Source organism: Macrotis lagotis, chromosome 2 (genome assembly GCF_037893015.1).
Source record: "Macrotis lagotis isolate mMagLag1 chromosome 2, bilby.v1.9.chrom.fasta, whole genome shotgun sequence".
Taxonomy (NCBI): Eukaryota; Metazoa; Chordata; class Mammalia; order Peramelemorphia; family Peramelidae; genus Macrotis; species Macrotis lagotis.
Genome location: NC_133659.1, coordinates 48,899,256 through 48,921,492, shown reverse-complemented (window position 1 = coordinate 48,921,492; position 22,237 = coordinate 48,899,256). Strand labels below are relative to the sequence as shown.

At 36.7% G+C, this 22,237-nt stretch overlaps 1 protein-coding gene across 2 annotated transcripts in view; it reads left to right on the top strand.

Annotated features, from left to right (window-relative positions):
- Window positions 1-7,322: 7,322 nt before the first annotated feature.
- The window catches only part of ADGRL2 (adhesion G protein-coupled receptor L2), a 329,848-nt gene continuing 314,933 nt past the window's right edge, over window positions 7,323-22,237 (top strand). The window contains exon 1 of one of the 2 annotated variants that reach the window (XM_074221816.1): window positions 7,323-7,506. The gene's annotated coding sequence lies outside the window, so the exon portion shown is untranslated. Of the gene's footprint in view, window positions 7,507-17,924; window positions 18,029-22,237 lie in introns of those variants that run through there. The other variant, XM_074221817.1, reaches the window with a different exon arrangement.

Sequence of the window (22,237 nt, the reverse complement as noted above, 5' to 3'; positions counted from 1 at the left end):
TGGAGGGGGCAAAGGTAAGAAATGTAGAAAGGAGAAAAGGACCTGAAATTTCAGAAAGGGATGAAGGACTATATTATGTGAAAGGGGGAGAGCTTTTGCTCAAGCAGAGCTAGAAGTTAAGTCAAATCAACAAGCATTTATAGAATTATTAAGATAGCTAGGTGGCACAGCTGAAAGAATCCTGGCCTGGAGTCTGAAAGATTTGAATTCAAAACCAGCTCAGAAAATGATTATTTATGCAACCCTGGGAAAGTCACTTAACCTTTATTTGCCTCAGTTTCCTTAACTGTAAAATAAAGATAATAACATCACCTACCTTTCAGCATTGTTGTAAGAAGCAAATAAGCTAATATTTGGGGGGGGGGATTAGCTCAGTGGTAGCACAATAGTTATTCTCTTCCTCCTTCCCTTTCCCTATCTACTATGGTCCAGGTACACTGTTAAGCATGGTGGGATGCAAAGAAAGGCAAAAACTGTCCCTTATCTCAAGGAACTCACATTTTAGCAAAGAAGATGAAGTGTCATATTTGGGTAACAGCTGGTAGGAAGAGAAAAATGAATGAATGTAAAATATAGTTTCTTTAATGATCTCATTTAAATAGGTAGCTTTTAGCTTTTGCTTAGTCTTGAGATCATGAATTTTAGCCCTGACTTTTTTTCTTACTTTAGCTGAAACATAATTGATTCTGCATTAGCTCTTTATTTTATATCTATGTGTGTCTTTCTTTTCCAAGTGTGTCTCTAGTAAACAACATATTTCGAATCCATTCTTCTATCTTAGATTTTATGGGTGAACTCACTCATTTTTACAAGTATGCTTACTATTTTCTTTCTCTCTCTCTCTCTCTCTCTCTCTCTCTCTCTCTCTCTCTCTCTCCTCAAAGTCTATTTTGCTTCTGACCACTACCTCTCTTAATCTGCCTTCCCTTTTATCATTCCCCCATACCTCTTTATCTCCATAACCTCTTATTTCTCTATAGCATAAGGCAGATTTCTATATACAAATGAGTGGTTATATATGTTCTTCCCTTTTTAAACTAAAAGTACAAAGCATATATTAAGTGAGTTTTTTTAATAATTTATTATAATCTCTTTGGGGAGGGCACATGTACCTAGATAAGCAAATATAAACTATATACAAAACAGCAAATATTTGCCAATTGATCGATTGATTGAGGAGAATAGAGATGCTTACAATGCTAGAATCAGCCTGATTTGACAGTTGATTGTAGGGAGTGGGGCAGGGAAGTTCAAGGGGACAGAAGAGTCAAAGATGAGCCTGGCTGCAATATGCCCTGTCTGAATAGTTCCATTTACTATATGGTCAAAATCCCACACCATCACAAAGACATTATTAGTTGCAAAAAGTGTTTATTTCCTTTTACATCTAAATGTTCTGCCAAGATAGAGGACAAGGTGGGATTTAAAGAATGTTTGCTAAATGCTTATCACCCTTTTCTTTGAAATGGTTAATGTCAAGAATGAGATCATGTGCTTGGGTAAAGCATCTATTTATAGCAACATAGTTAATTAAAACCAAATGAACTTCTCAAAATGCCTTTTTTTCTCCAAGCATCATTTATATTTTGCCTTTTAAAATACTTATCTTACATAATAAAAGTAGACTGGGTCTCATCATCACTGCCCTCGCATAACTCACTATTCAGCATTACCTTTCTTAAATTTTTAAATGAGATTCATCTTCCTGTTCTCATGCATTAGCATAAAACTACTGTGTTTATGCTTCAAACACTGCATAACTCCAAGGGGAAATAGAACTAATTTGCTTTCGTTGAATCTGATAGAAAAATATGAATTTTTTAAACCTATATAATGTTTTGAAATGTACATGCATCTCTAAAATTAAAAAAAAACAACCTAAATTCATGGACTCTATTATAATGTCCTTTGGAAGGGTTTAATTTTGCAATAAATACTTGACTCATGATAAACATACTTTATTAATAATGAAAAGAGTATCACAGATATATATATATATAATATATATTATATATATATATATATGTATATATGTTGTGCACTTTATTCAACATTCTCAAAGTAATTCACATACCCTTCACTCTTCTTTTCTCCTCAGGGTATTTCTGGGAGGTTAGAATGGACTGAATATTACCATTGCCTTTTTATAGATAGAATGAAATGAACACTTGAAGGTCATATCTATTTGTTGACAGATTTAGGACTACAAAGTCTGTTGACTATTCCCTATTCTTTCCACTGTTCTATGCTTTTGTCCTAGACTAATATTCTTTGGTTCCTTTTTATTTGAGGGAACTGTACTATTCATTCATTCATTTGTTCATTCATTCAGTAAACATTTATTAAATTCCTACTCTATGGTAGGCATAATTTTGAACTTAAGTTTTCAAAACTAAATGTAGTTCAATAATGCCTCACAAATCCAAATTCCAGGGGTGGGAGTCAAGGAGAGGGGCCTAATTGGAATCGAAGTCAGAGCTAGAGAACATTTCTATAGCTTTGTGACTATGAAGTACATACAATAACTTAAATGGAGTATTGCCTAATAAATTGCTGCCAAGTAGATATATTCAATTTAATAAAATACAACCTTTGAAAAAGCAAGATAAAAATATTTTGTAATGAACACATCAATTCTATGGACATAGATGGATTCTTCAGAATTACCTGAGGATTACTGAAATGGTGAGATTTTTTTTGTCTTTATTCCATATACCAAAAGCCTTAGAAATCTTTGCCCTGCAACATTTACTTCATCTTCTCTAAAATCTATCTTTCCACCTGCACATCATGGCCAAGACAATTGGCATTTTTCATCCACTTGTTATTTCCTGTATGCATGTTTTGCCTGAATATTTTGAATGGCTATGGATGTTAGAAGTCTATTCAGGATTCTAGGTATCTGACAGTGACCACATCCTAAATTTATAGTTTTCCCCAAGCTCCTGCCCCCCCACCCCAAAGAGAGATGTGTTATTGTATCAGTACTCTGGAATGATACATTATAATTCATTAAGATGACTTTCATTTTGTTTCCATCTTCTGTATTAACAAGAAAGAATTCCAAATGAGAAAGGCAAAAGAAAAAAAAATGCTTAAAAATATAAAACTCCAGATTAGCAAGGAGATAGAGGAAAATCAGAATTTTAAATGAGATCAAATTTCCATAACAAAATAAATGATATCTTGGTTACTTAAAGAATTGGTGGGTGTGATCTTTGAAAATTGTCCAGAAAAGTAGTTTTCAAAAGTCTATAAAGATGGTGGAAAAAAGAATTCTAGGTCAAAACTAAGACCCATGGGTAGAAATCTCAAGGAAGACTTCATCTTAATAACAAAGTGAACTTTCTGAGAATGATAGCTATGTAAAAGGGAGGCAGAAGCTGTCTTCTTACTGTAAATGTTCAGGAAGATACTGGATGATGATCTATCAGGAAGTGCCTCCATTGGGTAAGAAGTGAAACTAGTTAACCCTTTTGATTCTCAGTTTCTATGATACTTTCAAAGACCTGTTTGTTAACGATCTGGTTGACTCACCTGACTATAGGGCAAGTAGTTACTAATGAAAATGAATAACCTTCCCCTAGCATTGCTTCAATAAGTAACTAAGTGGAAATCTGCAAGCTGGAAGAAATTATAATAATGATTATTTTATATTTTAAATAATATAATACCATATATTATATAATATATAGTTATATACTATGTACTAATGATGATTATTAAGTAGCAAGATGGTGCAGTGGCTAAAGTGCCAGGTCCAGAATTAGGAAGATATGAGTTCATATTTGGCCTCAGATACTTACTAGCTGTGTTACCCTGGGCAAGTCATTTATTCTTATTTGCCTCAGTTTCCTCATCTGTAAAATGAATTGAAGAAGAAAATGCCAAACCACTCCAATATCTTTTCCAAGAAAACTCCAAATGAGGTCCTGAAGAATGCAACATGACTGAAAACTAAACCGCAACAACAGAAATGATGACAATGCTTATGAATGATAATTTACAAATAATAATAATAATAACAATAATCAATATTTAAATAGTCTCTAAGGTTTACAAAGTGCTTCCTAGGTATCATTTCATTTGATCTTTAAAGTCTTCCTGACTTCAAGTCTGGCAAACTACTTGCCAGCACATCTGGCATAGACTATTAGATAAAATGATGGTATTAAAACCAGGCCCACCTGAGTTTACATCTTCTTTGTGACCCCTAATAACCATGTGATCATAGTCAAGTCCTGAGTCTCTCTAAGAGTTCATCTATAAAATTAAGAATATAATGTCTATAACCTTCCTCTTAAGAGGGGAGAAGAAAGGTTGTCAGACACCAGATTGAAAAGTCTTTATCCGCTATGGTATAATTAGTATTTTGCAGCTTTAAAACACAATATAAATGTTAGTCATTTTCCTGTGTTTGTCAAATCAATGTTTTAGCCAAGGCAAACCTGCACTGGATCATAATAATGCATGTGGTTTTTAGAGTTTCTAGGATCTTACTATTACTTATCACAAGTTGCTCCCCTTCACACACTCCCTGTTCCAGTTAAGCTGGTTTGTTGACTCTTGCTTGCATACCCATCTCCACTTTTTCACACAGGTGGTCTTTCAGACACAGAATGAATCTCCCGGTTCGATTCTACCTTATAATCAATCCTTTATTAAGCACCTATGAAAAGCCAGACACTGGATTAAGTGATAGGAATACATAAAATAACAAAGTTAGTCTCTGCCCTCAATAAATTCAAAAATCTAAGGATTATAAAATCTGGTGATGTAATAGGTAGTATCTGACCTGAAGTTAGGAAGACTTGAGTTCAAATCTACTGTCAGACAGATTTACTAGTTGTATGACTCTGAGCAGATTACTAACCCTATTTACTTCTGTTTCCTCATCTGTAAAATGGATTACATCTCTATTGGAGATCTCTCTATGGAGAAGGAAACGATGTCTTTGCCAAGAAATGGGGTAGACATGCCTAAAACTTAAATAACATTTTCTTTTAAAGGACAATGAAGCTTAACACCATATCATAGAGAGGAAGTCTTTCCTAGTTTACTCACTCCCACTGGTGTTCTCATTCTCATTCTCATTCTCTCTCTCTCTCTCTCTCTCTCTCTCTCTCTCTCTCTCTCTCTCTCTCTCTCTCCCCCTCCCTCCTCCAAGAAGTGGGGTGTCAAGGTGGATACGGTGTTGAATTTGGAGTCAGGAAGAGTTGGGTTGAAATTGGCCATAGGCTCACTTAATGGGATAAGTCACTTAACTTCTCTGTTTCTTCATTTTTACATTTAACTTTTGGCCTCATTGATCTCTAAGGTTCTATCCATCTACAATCTATGGCTCTATGACTGTATACTTGATTTGTGTGTATGTTGGATCCCACCAGTAGAATGAAAGTTCCCAGAGAGTAGCAACTATTTTATTTTTGTTATTTTACCCCCAGTTCCTAGTGCAGAACCTGTCTATTAATAAACAATTGTGGTATTGAATTGGATTATCCATGTGCCATTCCCTCAGATACAGGCTAGTCCATATACACCCAGTCAGCTTCATGCAACAACAGCAAACTTTTATTGAGATCCTGTTGAGTACCTCACTTTCTTCTGACATTGTGGGTGATGAAATAAAAAACAAACCCTTTACCTTGAGGATTTACAAAACAATCTCCTATTATTCTCTAGACTTTTAAAAAGAAAGTGAAATATAAATAAGCTTTGGCCTATTGGGAATATATTCCAAGGGAGTCAAAGGCGATATGATACAGAAGGAAGAATCCTATGTTTGGTGCTAGAGGACATGTATGTAAATTCCTGATTTATTTACCTTTTTACTTTGAGAATTTGAACTAGTCACTAGCTATTAGACTCTTCTAATAATAAACTAGATGAAAAAAGTAATCATGATAATACTAATAATTGAGCCTCTCTAGACCTAAATTTTCTCATTGGTAAAAGAATTGGTTTGGACTTGGGCCCATCCAAGGTCCTTTCTTGCTTTTTTTCCTCTCTTTCTTACAGGTTTTTGATTCTCTGACTTTATACCATGTATACCAATACATTCATAACAATGATATTTTGAGAGAAAAAATTAGAAAACAAAAGTGCCCTTCCACTGAGAAATGACTGAACAACATGTGGAATATGGATATATGGATATTTAATGCTATAAGAAGTGACAAATATGAGAAATTCAAAGGAAGACTTATATGAACTGATCAAAAATAAAATAAGAACCAAGAAAATAATATTCACAACAGCTACAATAATATAAGTAAAAAGAACATGGGGAATGAAGCCAATTTCTGAGTAATTATACTGACTGATCTTGGCCCTAGAGAACAAATGAAGAATCATACCTCTTTCCTTTCAATAGAGATGTAAGGGACTTTAGCTACAAAATGTTGAATCTGCTGCTGCATCTGGTCATAGATTTAGGGCTGGAATGATTTTTAGAAGATATCTGGTCAACCCTCCCTTTTACAGATTAAAAAAAAAAATGAGGTCCAGGAAAGGGTTGTGACTTGCCCCAGGTCATATTAGACAGTAAGTGGCAGGACCAAGATTTGAACCCAAGATATGAAACTATTTGTGCTAAATAGTTCAGGAACTATGCTTAAGGAAAAAAACAAAAACAACATAGGTTGCATGAAACAGAAAAAAAAAATATCAATTCTGGAGTCACAGAACCGAGATTCAAATTCTGTCTCAAATGCTTAATGCTTGTAGGGCAACCTCTCTGGATCTCACTTTTCCCATCTGTGAAATAAAGCAACTGGACTAGCTGATTGGATGAATGGGTGAATGAATTCCTGATGGGTTTTTAGGAGTCCTCCAAGCATTTATTTTTAACTATTTAAGTAAAAATGAGAAAATCTGTCTTCAGAAGTGGAAGGAGGGCAGGGAAGGAAAAGAGAATAAAGGAGGATTTTTAAAATGAACAAAACAAAATATAGAAGTGGTAGAACTACCTGGGGCACTCCATCCCTGATTCAGCCCACAAGTATTTGCTAGCAGCAATAGGCATTGTGTAGTAGGGTGACTGAGCTTCTTCATTTCATAGTGTTCCCACAGCCAGCCCAGTTCTTGGGTGCTTCCATGTGTAATGAACGGATGAAGTCACTGGACAGCTGAGCTAAATACTGAAGGCAATGGAAGCTGTGTGGGTTTGGGGACAGGTGTAACTGGCTGATTCGATAGCCACACCTATCTTGAAAAAAAATCTGGCAATTAGATTGATTCTAAAATATCACCTGTCTTCTTGGGAAATTCTTGTAGGGCCATTGGGGAAGGCCCCAGTGTAATGATACTATATTGTACAAGTGTGTGTGTGTGTATGTGTCGGCGAATGATCTGTTTTGGAGTCTAATACAGAGGTTCGTTGCTCTAGGATTCTTCTCTCTTATTTTCACCATTTGAACCTTGAAAGAAGGTCTGAAGTCAAAAAAAAAAAAAAGAAAAGGGGGGAGGACTGCTGTTCTTTGAGGACCCGGAGTTATTATCACCAAGGTAAGGGTTACTGATTGACTTTTTTGGTTCCATCAGCCCAGGATGGTTCAAAGGAAGAATCTACTTTTTTCTCTTTATTTATATCACTGCAGCCCCAAACTTTTATGGGGTAAGGCAGGACTTAATTTTCTTTGAAGTATCTGGTGTCTACCAGGATAGTGAACTTGAGAAACTGACCTATTTGATCTTAGACTTAAGAAAGACCATTTGCTGCCTGTGTGACAGGGTTTGGATTAGGTGACCTCTTCTCTTTGAGCTCTAAATCTGTGATCCCATGATCCGAAAACAAAGACACCACCAGCAACCCTTAATTGTTTTGGTTCAGTACATGTTCAAAGTGACAAGCAAAATGCAAAGGTAGGGGCTTCCCCTGAGGTTGAATAGATGGGACAAAGTATTTCTGGATCAGGAAACCTCCCTGCTTTGGCATTGATTATGTTTGCAGGGGACACCTATGCACAGAAATGGAGGTTCATCGGAAAAGAATTATCATGCCATCTTAATTTCTTTGAGGATCTCTTTACAAAGGAGCTGTCAGAGGCACTGAAAAACCTGAGATAGCTTTACAAAAACCCAGGGAAAAGCTCCTATTGCAGAAAATGTTTATGCATCTCTCTGGCAAATAATCATCTCTATTTCAGTTTAGTCCTATTTAAGGAGGATTCTAAAGTCTTAATCAAATCTTACAATCAGCTCTTCTTTTCTTCCTCACCTCCCTGCTTTTTGGGATGGTGAACACTTTGTTTAAGAAAAAAAACTATCTGTGAAATCCTTTTTAAAAATGATTATATAGGAGGATAGACTTAGAGCTGGATAGGGCTTAGGAATTATCTAACTCCTTCATTTTTCAAAAAGGGAAACTGAGGCAGTATGGTGGTCTGGAAAGAACACTGGATTTAGAATCAGAGGAAATAGTTTGGAATCTAGACTTCATCTCTTACAGTGTCTATGTGTGTTTCTATCTGTGTCTCTTCACCTTTGTGGACCTCAGTTTCCACATATGTAAAGTAAAGGGAGTTGAACAGAAGGAGATACCTTCTGGCTCTAAAATGATGATCCCAGAGAAATGCAAAGTCACACATGTTTTAAATGGCAGAACCAAGATTTTGATGCAGGGCCTATGACTTCAAATCCATTCTTCTTCCTCTGACATAGAATGGCATGGGGAGGAAGGGAGGAAGTGCAGGTGAACATTTAACAATAGGTTCTTTGGGGGAGGGGAAAATGTATACATGAAACACTTTTAAGTTTAATCTACATTATTAACATTTTCTCCAATATATTAGCAAAGCAATGAATGAGGTCCTCATTTGTAACTTTTTGATTTCTGAGGTGTGAATGCTCATGCTAACAATTTAACAATTGACTCTTGTTGAACCCAGCCCTGCCTGTACCTAACTCACTTTAAATTTTATGTTAGTGGCAAATACAGTCTTTTAGGTTGGCAAATTTTCTGTAAGCCCTGATCAGACAGAGCTAGGGGAAGGGAATTCAGTGAAATAATGCATATGATTTATTTCTATTATCATCCTTGATAATTAAAGCACAAGAATACACTCTTTGAGAGAAAGAGAAAGGTGAAAAGGTTTTGTGGGGGGGGAGAGGAGAAAGAGTGTGTGTTTAAGAGAGAAAGAGTGAGTGTAAGAAAGTGTGAGTGTGTGTATAAGAGGGAGTGTGCATGTATGTGAGTGTGAATGTACGTGAGAGAGAATGTGAGAGAAAGAGGAAAGAAGGGATTGTGTGTGTGAGAGGAAAACGTGTTTGTGAGAGAGTGAAAGAAAGGAGTGTGTCTGTGTGTGTAAGAGAGTATGTCTGAGAAAGAAAGAGGGACAATGAGTGAGAAAGTTTATGAGAGAGAGAAAGGGAAAGACGAGAGGCAGTATGTATGTGAGAGAGAGAAAGAAAGGGAAGAGTGTATGTAAGCAAGGAGAGTGGGTGACAGAGAAAGTAAGTATGAGAAAGAGAAAGACAGAGAGAGGGAGAGAAGGTATGTTTGTGAGCGAGAGAGAGAGAGAGAGAGAGAGAGAGAGAGAGAGAGAGAGAGATACAGATAGAGACAGAGACAGAGACAGACAGAGAAATAGAGAGACAAAGAGAAGGAAGAGAGGAGAGTGTGTATGAGAGTGTTTGGTAGAAAGAAAGAGGTAAAGAGTGTTTGAAAGAGAGAGAGAGAGAGAGAGAGAGAGAGAGAGAGAGAGAGAGAAAGGCATTTCCACATTTGCCAAAGGGAGAGAGGTGCACACAGCATTGTTGGGGGGGGGGGGCTTCCATTTCTTTCTCTTTTTTAAACTCAGGCCTGACTTCTGCCTGTTGCCTCTTAGCATTCCTAAGAATTCAAGGGACAGCAATGTCATGTTGAATATAAAGTGATGACTTCATATGAAGGAGAAACTGGGGCTCTGACCAGTTTGCAGTCACAGAGAAATCAGCTTTAATTAATTTGAGTGCCAGCGCTGAGCATAATTACACAGCATGAGAGTTTGCATGCAAATGGTGAAATGCTGATTGTTCAAATCCTTGCACTTACTCATTAATACTCGGGGACTAAGCAAGGCTGGCAAGCAGACAGGCAATGGCGGCTCTTGGTGCCCACAGGCTAATTTGTATTATACCATAGTTAGCAAACAGATTTCAGATGGTTCTGCTTTTTTTAAAAAAAAATAATATGCACCAAATAGAAGTCTGTCATTTTCTTCAGTAGCATACCTTATTTTTCTTTATGATTAAGATAAAATGTTCAGAACTTTTTAAAAATGCTATTAAGGATACAATAAACATAACTCTAGAATTGATTTACAGCTATTTGATGTTAGTAACAGCCAACTATGTTTCATTTGTTCCCGGATATTTATAGTTGACATTTCGTGTAATTATCCCAAGTGGTCATTTTTTCCTAATGGGCAAAACAACATTCAAACAACTTAAAATTATAATACATCTTTGTGTGAACAAAGGCATTGTCACAGTTGAATTGACTAACTGTCTGCTAAGTCAAGGATCCTGTGTCCAATATTAGCACTAAGTGTTAGATGCTTCAGGAGAAAGATTGGACTCCACTGATTGCTTCAAGAAAGCACTGAATTCTAAAAGATACCAAATCTGCTTTGCCCCTGACCTCAGCAGCGATCAACCGCTGCCAAAGTGTCATTTGCCTCCATCTCCCATCTCCTACAGCTTCCTCGAGGTCATGAAAAGGATGCTAGTAAGTCATTTTGGATAAGCTAAGAAAGCGCCACAAAAGTGATCTCAATGGCTCGATGTCACACAAGTAGGATATGAACTTCAATTCTCTGACTCTAAATCCAAAAATCTTCCTGCTGCATGAATGAGTAGGCAAGTTGAGAATGTAGATTGTGAATAGAGTAGGAGTAGAGGTTGGGAGGGAAAGTAGAGGTCAGATCTTTGAAGTCTTCTAATTCTAAGCTAAGGAGTTTGGATTTTATCCATTACACATCAGAAAGATATTGGAATTTTTCAGTAAAGGAACAAGATTAACAGAGCAATAGCACATAAAGAGTTATCTGGTAAGTCTCACAGCCTAGCTAGGTAGCACAGTGGATAAGACATCTAGGTTCAAATCCTGTCCCACATACTTAATAACTGTATTACCCTAAGCAAATCATTTAGTCCTGGGGATCCTCAATGTCTTCTTCCATCAAATGAGAAAATTAATGATTTTCAAGTTACTATCTGTGATTCTACCTGTTTAGAGGTATAAAACTCATTTTTTTTTCCTTGAATTAAAATCCATTTTAATTATCAATTGAATTATCAATCGATACCACTATAAATAACATTATATAGTACCTACTATGCCCATTTAAATTAGGTAAATTATATATTACCTTCTATGTGTTACATGGAGGCAGTTAAGCAATTCAGTGGATAGAGCACTGGACTTAGAGTTGGGAAGACATAGTTCAAATTTGACCTCAACTCTTACTAGCTGTGTGATCCTAGACAAATCACTTAACCCTGTTAGCCTCAGTTTCCTCATCTGTAAAATGAGCTGGAGAAAGAAATAGCAAATCTCTCTGGTATGTTTGCCCCCCCAAAAAGCCCAAATGATGTCATGAAGAGTCAAATACAACTCAACGACAAAAACACTAAATATATAAATCTCACGTATGATTGACTGAACAACAACAATTATATCTAACATTGTCCTGAAAGCTTTACAGACATTCTCATTTGATCTTCCCCACAATCCTGAGAGGAAAGTCCTATTACTGTCTTCATTTTACAGATCAGGAAATAGGCAACCAAAGGTTAATTGACTTGCCCAGGGTAAATGACTTATACAGCAAGTGTCTATGTTCAAATTTGGACTTGGGTCTTCATAATTCCGGAAGTTCCTCACTTCCTAACTTCCTAACTCCAGCTTTATTTATTGTGACACATAGAACTGGATCTGGAGTTGGAAAATCCTGAATTCACATCCAGCGTCAGAAATTTATCAATCCTGTGATTCTAGGAAAGGACTTTCACTTCAGTTTCTTCATCCAGAAGTTAGGGGCAACATTAGCAACTCTCCCCCAGGGTTGCAGTAAAAATAAAAGGAAATGATGTTAACAAATTGCTTGGTAAACCTTAAAATGTTATATAAATGGTAGGTTCTATTGTTATAGCTTCTTTAGCTACAATCCCACCATGCCAGATTTTCAGATTTGGCCAGGATCTCAGAGCAGATAGTCTTGAATAAAGCTCCCCTATACAAACTACAAAGAGTTCCTCACACCTTCACTTAAATATCTTCAGTAAGGGGCAATCCATTAACTCCTATATACATTCTGGACCTCTCCAGATATTTGCAGCTAAGTTATTGCTCCTAGTTCCTCCCTCTGGGGCTAAACTGAAAAGTATAGGGAAAGATTAAAATCTCTGGAAGGGAAGAAAAGATCTGCCCAAGTGATTAAGTTTGTATTTTAGCATCTTTTATCTGACCCAGCCACAGAACCTGATTTTTTTTAATCCTTCCTATTTTTTTTTGCCTCTTCCCCTAGCATCTGTATTTAGGAAGAGTTATAATTTCCTTTTCTTCAGAGATACTGTACAGTGGGGTTAACCATAAGAAAAAAAGTCAACTTTGAAGTGTCCTGGTTCAATAGCCTTCAGACATTTATTTCTTAGGGGCTTCCCTGCTCTGTGGAATTTCCCTATCCCCATTATCTTGCAAAAGAAAGATAATGTGGTTAGCCCTAGGCTTCAAAACAGAATATAAGAACAATGGAACTAAAACAAGTTTTCTGGACAGGTGAGAGAGAGAGAGAGAGAGAGAGAGAGAGAGAGAGAGAGAGAGAGAGACAGAGAATGAATCACCCTCTCTTATCTATCTTTCAGAACAAGCAAGACTACAATCTATCTTGAATACTTTGGATAAAATCCTCCCTCAAGAAATAAGTTTGGACTGATGACCTTTATGGATATTGGAATCTTATACAATTTGAGATCAGTCATTCCAGCCACTTTTAATTCATGAAAACTTTGGGAAATTCTTTGGTCACAGTTCCTACTTCCCTAAGATATGTAACTAGCTGTTTCAATTCCCAACAAACTATACAGTCAAAATAAGCATATATTTGTATATGGAGAAAGAGCAATAGGCAGAAAGACAGAGAGAAAGAGACAGAAACAAAGAGTGAACACATACTTAAACACCCTAGTCATGCTCCTTCTTCACCATGGTAACAACCACCTCCACCCTCCACACCAAAAATTAGCACAGGGAAATGAGGAAACCTGGAACACGATGACACATCAAATCTTCATAGTATAGTCAAGTGTTCTATGATGTTCTTTAGAAAAGAATGGGCTATACTTTATGGATTGAAGGACTTGGTAGGCTCAAATTTAACTTCCTTACAAGCCTACCACAAAGCCAAAAAACAAACAAAAAACAACAAAAAAACAAAAACAGAACTCATCCCTATTCCCTATAATAAAATCTGTTCCTATCCTTAAATACTCCATCTCCCATCTTTCTTCTTTAAAACTGACTGGTCCCCTATGCCTCCTAATAGAATTCTCTTCCTTCATGGTAAAGCTTAATCCCTTTCTTTCAAAAGAACATTTCTCCTGACCCACCCTCTCCCACAAATTACTACTGCTCTTTTTGTATTGATTCTGTATTCATTTTGTAGTGATGCTATATAGTTTTTATTTGTACATGTTGTCTCCTCCATTAGAATGTGAATTCCAAGATTAGAAAGATCCAGTTCCTCTCCTATCCTTTAGATCAATCAATTAATTGAAGGATGTCGAGAAAAAGAAGGGATGAGGACTCTCAGAGCTGTTTGGCCCATCAAAACTGATTAGAGAAACTGAGATCAGGAGGCATTTTGCTTCAGAAGAGGGAAGGTACAAGAGTAAAGCTATTAGATGTTGAAAGTCAGTAGGAACACTTGACTCAGGGCACCTGCTGTTTCTGAGAAATAGGGGAGACCGTCACTGAACAGAATCAGAGAAACTACTGAGTCAGGGTTGAATTTTCCGTAATGAGAGTCATGCTGACTAGAGCTAAGGGGTGGACCTGGAATCAAGGCGGATGAGAAACTGGATTTCCTCAGTAACTGAGTTTTAAGGGGACCAGTTCTATCATTGTTCTGTGAATGTAACTAGGAAATGGAACTGGTAGATGAGCCAAGCTAATTAGAGTAACAAGTCTGGACTTGTGATTATCTACCTGACACGATGATGATGTATTCTGGGATCTCCACATGTGTTAATAACATTGGTGTTATACTCCAAACAGCTGTACTAGAGGAGATGATGTGAGAAAGGAACACTGTAGAATGCTGTCATCGTTATCATCATCATCATCATCATCACCATCAAAATAGAAGTATTTGTATAAAGTTTTTATAGGTTGGCAAAGGCAAATTTGATCTCTAATCTCACAATTTTGAGAATAGGCATTATAGTAGCTTCATTTTAAAAAAAATGAAGAAACTGAGACAAACAAGTTAAGTGACTTGTCCATGATCACACAACTAGCAAAGCTCTGAGGCCAGATTTAAACTCAGGTCTTCCTGACTCCAAGTATGGTGGCCCAAAGTTTCCCAAGAGATAGAAATACTTTGAAATGTCTCTTTGTGACTATTTCTGACCCTGTTTCATCACAGTGTCCTCCCTTCTAATGGGACCCACATACCCATTTGAATCTGGGTTAAATAACAAAGGTGGAGTTCTATAGCTAGAAAACTATTACAATAAACATTTATTATTTGGGAGAGGAGAGAAGGACCCAGATAAGAAAGGGACACTGGGACCTAATTTAATGGCTCCCACCTATCTACCCTAGATTACAGATTAGCTGTCCTCCCCCCCACCAGTATTTTTCCATAATAGAGGTCAAAGGTATGGCAGAAGGAAAACCTGAGGAAGAATGTGGGTGGGGTTTCATAGTTTGGGCCTGGAGCTGGATATGTGTGATCTTTGGAGACCAGGCAGCAAAAGTTTCTTCTCAAAGTTTCCCATAAGCTCCTGTCTCCTATCTGCTTCCTCTTTTTTATCTGGTCCGTCTGCTGCTTATCCTTTTTCTTTCCTTTCTACAGATTTGTAAAATAGAATGAAGTAACTCCAAAATAATTTAATAAAAAATTATTGCAAATTGCATATGATGTTTATTATATGATATTAACAAATGATAAATTAATAATAAAATAATATCTCTTTCAATTAAGTAATGATGATGATGATGATGATGGTGATATAGATAGATCATATTTATTATAATGCTTTAAGATTTGCAAAATGATTTGCAGAGTATCTCATTTGAATATCATAGCAGCCCTGTGAGGTCCTTTTATTAGTTCCATTTTTAATATAAGATAAACAAATAATATTGAGACAGCTTGGTTTAGAGGTCTTAGAGCTAGGAAGATCTGAGTACACATTCTATTCTTAAGACTTATTTATGTGACCATTTATAAATTATCTCAGGGCCCCAGGCAATTCCCTAAGACAATAGAAGGTATGGGTTAAAATGCAGATATGCACTGATACAGGGAGCTTTTTTAGTGTGGCAAGGGAGCTCCCAGCAGAAATGACACAATAAATCTGGATTAAAATAAACAAATCAAATAGAGTACTATCCAAATTTTTTAAAAAATTATTTGGTTTTTAAAAATATCTTCACTTTAAAATATATTTCTTCTTTTATTCAGAGGGGGCCACCCCTTGTAACAAAAACTTGAAGAGAGGAAAAAAATTTCAATAAAACTTGTCAAACCTCAGCTTACTCTCGCCAGGCATTCAGCCTTCCACACCCATGTTCTCCTCCCTTTACTAAGAAGAGGAGGAAGGTACATTTCCTTCTCTCTGTTTCAGGGTCAGTCTTGACTATTATAAATATCCAGCATTCAATTTTTGAATACAAAAAGAAATATTAAAAAAAAACATATTGGGGAGACAAAATCAGCATTTTAAGTAGAATCAGAAATAAGGGACTTTAAAGATCCTCTAAATAAACTCTGTGATGCTAGCTCCAACCCCCACAAATAGAGAATAAGAAAATTTCTGGATAGGAGACTTGACCAAAATCACATGGTTAGAGGCCACCAGGACTCTTGACTCTCAACTTTGGTTGCCTCACTGTTCCTCCTAAATAGGTTTATTCAATGACTTTGAAGTCTTCCATGCTTCCAGAGATTTGTGATTTCATCAATGAGTATATTCCTCTCATAAATCATAGGGTTATAGATATATAGTTGGAGGCCATCTTATCCCACCCTCTCATTTCGCCGTTTAGGAAACCAAGAAACAGGACAATTTAATTATTTGCCCAAGGACACTCAGGTTGTAAATGTAAAAAGTGAGGTTTGAACCCATTTCTTCCAATTCAAGTTCAACTTGCCACTGAAACCAATCACATCATCCATGAATTATGGTAGCTGAAACATAGCACACATGGTGGTCTTCTTTTGAGTGATGAGACTCTTCATTCAGTCTGATTGGTCTTTAGATAAGACCATTGTCAGGTCCAGATTTGAGACCTTTCCAATGTTGGCAGTAATCTTTACTCTGTTTTCATACTTTTGGTTAAATCAGGGTCACCTCTATGACATGTGGTTCATCCTTCATTTTTGAAGAGGACCAATAATATAATGAGGTTATTGTCTTGACTTGTCCATGAATTGGATTTAAGTGAAGCAGAGCTGTGCAAAGTCATTGGCCTCACTCTTTTTTTCCAAAGTCACCAAAATCCAATGGCCAAACATAAGTCAAGATGACTGACAATGACCAGGACACAGTGGCTTTTCTCAATGAAGGTCTTTCCCAGGCCTCCATGCCACGACGAGGCAGAGAAGACCTTGAGAGTGATTATCAAGTTTTAGATACAAGAAATACCACCTCATAGAAGTGTTACTCTTGATGGGATCTTTCAGCACATGTCCCCTCTGCTTCCTTTCTCTGTTCCCAATATCTCCTTTCTCTATTGCTTGTCCCTCACAGTAACAAGTATCTCTTTACCAAATCTTAGGAGAAAAAAAATGTTGTAGAAAGAATGAGAGAAGGAAGGAGATATGGGGACAGATACGGGCCAAAACTTATGATATCACTGCTATAGAAAACTCTCCTACTATAAGTGAAGATCAACACCAATTTATCAGCAATTTATAGTCTTAGTGAATTTCCCGGAGCACCATTAAGTTGAATGACTTACCCAAGGCCACGGTATGTGACAAAGGTGAACTTAGAATTCCCATCTTCTTGACTCAAAAGATAGTTGTCTTTACTTCAAGCTCTTTTCCTTGTGTGAGAGATGAGGAAAGACTGAAAAGGGGAAGAGAGGTATGGGAGTCAAAAATAGCAAGTTGAGGAAACTACGCTCTACGTCTCTAGTAAATTAAAATTTAAAACTTGGTTAGTTTTTATTTTCAGACTTTTTCTTATAAATAGGAAAAGGAAAGATGGGCCCCCTGCCACACTCCGTTGATCCTCTCTTGTGCTATTATGCTTTTTGAATGTCAGCTTTTCTCTCTTTTTTTTTTAGAAAAATTTCTGATTTAAAAAAAATACTTCAATTCTTTTTTTTTTTAACCTGAGATTTATCTTAAAATAGGGGGAGGAAGGATGAAGTTCAGGGAGTGTGGCAAGACGCCCACTAAAGATAAACGTGGTCTCCTTTGCCATTTTACAGAAGACTGGCCCTGTTGGGGAGTTTCTGATTTCCCTGGAGCTGTTTGCTGACAGATAAAGGAAGGTGGGTGTCTGTGGGGAAGAGTGGATGATGTTCAGATATGACTAAAGACCCTACAAGGACAATCAGGTTCTTCCTCTTATTCTTGCTTAGGAAATGAAAGCATTTCTTGTCTGGAAGTCACCAGCACCAGTCACATGCTTCCTGGCCTATTGTCTCCTCTGAGTATAAACTTTATCATAAACAACACTATAGCCAGTGATCAAGCTCACAGTGTCCTTGTATTATGGAAAAGTTTATGCTTCCAAGTCAGCTCCTCTTGTTCAGGAAGGGTCCTCCTCTGCTAAAAACCACGTAGCCCAGAGAAGAGCTATCATTCAGGTGGGTGTTTGTTCTCATGGCTTCAGTGTATTCATATTGCAGACTCAAGTTTCTGACCTCAGAATTTCCTTTTGGAGAACATATTGTTCCTCTTGAAAGGGTCAACTTCCCCTGCAGAAACCTAAACCAGGCAATCCTACCTAGTCTTTCTTTGAACTAGTCGAAATCTGCGTATTCCAATGGTAGTCTACACAGCAGCGCATAGGTACCATTGTACTTGATAACTATGGTGAACCCAAAGATCGTGCCACCATTTCCTCCCAAGGATTCTTTCTTTCATCTTTGTCTTCCGAGTTTTTGGTCTGTGCTATGTCTAGTTATATGACCACTTATGGCTCCTTTCATTTTTGAAAGATAGAACTCTAAAATGTCGGTCAAAAATGTATTAACCTTGGAAGAAATTTGTTTTGTATAACTGCAGATATTTATAAGGGGTTTTCTTTTTCTTGTTTTCTCACTGGCTAGGGAAGAAGAGGAAAGAGGGAGAGAATTTTGAAATATAATTAAAATAAAATTGATTTTTTTTAAAAAGACTGTATTAGCCATATCAGCATCCATAGATGAAACATTTGGGATCAGGTTTGGGAGATTGTAATTGATTGGTGATGTATGCAAAAATTAGAGAACAAGCCTCAGAGCCAAAAGTCCAAGTGGAGCAGCACTGGCTCTGGAGTCAGGAGGACTGAGTTCAAATCTGACCTCAGACACTTAATAATTACATGTGTGACCTTGGGCAAGTCACTTAACCCAATACCTGAAGAAAAAAAAACCCAACAAAAAAGGAAAGGTCCTGGGCTGGTCTCACCTATGACACATTCTGATATAGATGAGACATTCTTTCTCTTCTTGACCTCTTTAGTGCTACTGTCTAGTAGCAGAATAGCTGAACCAAAGGTTCAATTCTTTTTCTTCTGCACATACACACACACACACACATACACACAGATACTTACTGTGTGCATGTATTTCATGTGCATGTATACACATAAATACACAGGCACCAAAGGAGACATGCCCCCAAGCTTCCTTCACATGGTTACTTCTATCTCTGTCATGGAAATTCATCACTAACTGAACATCTTGCTTTATGTACTTAATACTTTTTAAAAAATGTTTTTCATTATAGTTGAGCCAATGTAACTTGGCTGATTCATAATTTACCAAATACGAACATTTGTCAGGGTTATTTCCAATCACTCAGGAAAATGCGCCTTTGTGTATTTTGATTATTTAAAGCAATTTTGCTTCCTTAATACATGTGTGCCACCAGCACAGCATGACTGCCTTGACTGAGGATATGGGAATGTGGTTAATTTTCTTTTATATGTATATAGAAATGTTTTGGGTTGTTTAACCAATGTTCAGATAGTGCTCTGTGTGTGAGTATATGTGAGTGTGTGTGTGTGTGTGTGTGTGTGTGTGTGTGTGTGTGTTTGCATGTGTATGTGTAAGGAGGCAGGGGACAAAAGAGAAGGAAAGAATAACTGGTGCCCACATTCATTCCTTCCTCCCTAGGAGAAGGAATTTGATGCAAAGGAAGATTACAGAAGTGATTGTTTACACTGTCCTTATATAGATAACCAAATGTATAATGAGGCAATTTTCTAGTTCTGAAATCTTGAAAATTAGAAATGACTCTTTATGCAAAGCCTCTAGTCAAATACCCAAATGAATGTGATCCCTTTGAATAGTTTATCCCACCCCTGAAGTATATCCCCATAGCCATTCATGCCTGCCCATTCTGTGGGTATGAGTTAGAGACACACAGAGACTGGAATTAGTTCTTCATTGACTGAGGGAGCTTCCAGGTGAGGAAAATCCCTCTGCCAATGTAAATCAGCACTGAAGTCACAAAAATTTGCCTAGCGTCCTTAGAGTTTCAGTGATTTGCTGCAGCCATACACTCAGCATATACTAGGGATGGCACTGGTACACAAGGGCTTTCCTTCTCTATAATCAGATGTCTATACACTATATCACATTTGCTTTTGTTAATATTAGAAAAAAGTTCATTTTGAAAAAATGCATGATTTCAGAAGGTAGAATTCCAAATTGAAATGTGAAAATATTTATCATAATTTCTTCATTAATAACTTAAAGAAAATCTCCAGTATACAGTGAAAGAAGCAAAGAAATATGAAGAGACATGGGAAAGGGGGCATGGGAGAATCCATCTTTTTTCATTAAATTGATTTTCTCCAATTAACAAAAACTACTTTCCCTCCTGCCTCCCTGGCACATCATTTTTAATCAAAAAGCCCATAAGTTATTTATTGTTGGAAAGCTTCAAGCTGTGTATGCTTTGTGAATCTAACTTCAACATCAGTGAGAGCAAAAACAACATGATCAGAAAAATATTTTGGGTTCTTTTCAATCAACTGATTTTTAAACAAAAAGAGGACTCAAGAGCTCTTGATGGGCAGAAAGATTATTCCTATATCTAATCCAAAAGATATGCATGGTTGGATTACAAAAGAGGGAAGGAGGACTACCTCAGAATTCTCCTGGGTCTTCTGTCACTCTTGTGGCCAATTCCTTTCTTTAATCCTGGGATAATGCTTATATTTTCCCACTGTCCTCCTGAAGAATTTATAATTAAGTTTGTATACTAAATCAGTATTGCCTTTAGCAAAGATATTAAGAGTTTATTAAAGAGATTTTTAAACATTATTTTCGTTCTTTTGGTAGAGCAATTGCTTTACATCAGTGCCCATTTTCTGAATGAATATATATATATATATATATTAATCAGCATCAATGTTGTTTCCTCTATTGATTTCCAATCTTTCGGCAACAATAACTTAAGTATGGTAAGTCAAGTGAAGTTGTTTCCATTGCATGCAATATATGTTTTCCTCATTTTTAGTCTATTTTTCAGTTTTGTATTAATTTTTATTTTAGCTCTATCAAGTGAGTGTGTTGGCTGTAGTTAATAGCTGAATTAAGAATAACATCATCAGTAATGAGTCAGTCCCTGATTTAAAACATAATCAACTTCAATTAATCAAAGCATAAACACTAACATAGAAAAGAGTTTCCTATGTAACAATATCTTACTTGCAAATATATCTTAGACTTTATATCTTGAATTTGGCAAACTTTATTCCTAATTCCTTAGCTCTTGGATATCCAAAGTGGCTCTTTAGTTTAATTTATCCCAGAGGAAAGTGACTGAGTTGCTCAGTAGATTGCTCTCTCTCTCTTATCTACAAAAGGAATGCATGGTAAAATATGATCAAAGCTCTCATGTCCTGAAACCTATATATTAGCTATTAGATGCATATCCTCTCCCCTCATTAGAATGTAAGCTTTTTTAGAACAAGAACTGTCTAATTTGTTTATATTTATATCCTTAGCATTTAGCATAGTATCTGGCATAGTAAGTAAAGAACTTAATAAAAGATATTTTTATCTAAGGCTTTAAAGTTTGAAAAACATTTTACATATACTACCTCCATACTATAATCCGATGAAGGAGATACCACAGATAGTATCTCCATTTTATAGATGCAGAAACTAAGTTTCAGAAAAGTTAAGTGATTTACCCATAGACACAGACCTATGAAGTGTAAGAATCAGGTCTGATTTATTCTGCTTCCCGTGTTCTATCCACTATTTTACTGTGCCTCTCTAATGTTATAACATGGTTAGTGGGCTAACCATCTCCACACCCTATCTCGGAACAGTTTCAGATCTTCAGATGCTATAGAGATGGTTCTCATAGACCTAGGCACACTGTGTACAATTTACCTCACTGATAAATGCTTTCATGACCCAGAGTTAATCCTTTGGTAGAAATAAAAAGCTCCACCCAATCATTTTCCATATTTTGTAAACACATGCTCAAAGAAAGCATCTTTGTTTTAACCCAATGCCATGTTTGCAAAGGAGATTTGTTTACCTCCCCTTTGAGAAATATGGTTTATGTGGGCCAATATAGACATCTTTTCCTATTGGCAATTTAGGGATGGGGAGAGAGTGAGGGTTGTCTCTCTGAAGCAGGATTTCTTCTCCATTTAAACCAACGAGCCACATTTTGGCTCATGGTATTCTATATCAAATTGCTTTAAATCCTAGGCTCAGGGGTCCCTGGAATAGAACACAGGATTTGAGAAGGATGCTTTCTCTGTTGATTCCATTTCTATGATTTGAAGACAAGAATCTAGTTTGATTCTCTGGAAATTGAACTGCTAGTTTTCAGGCCCACTG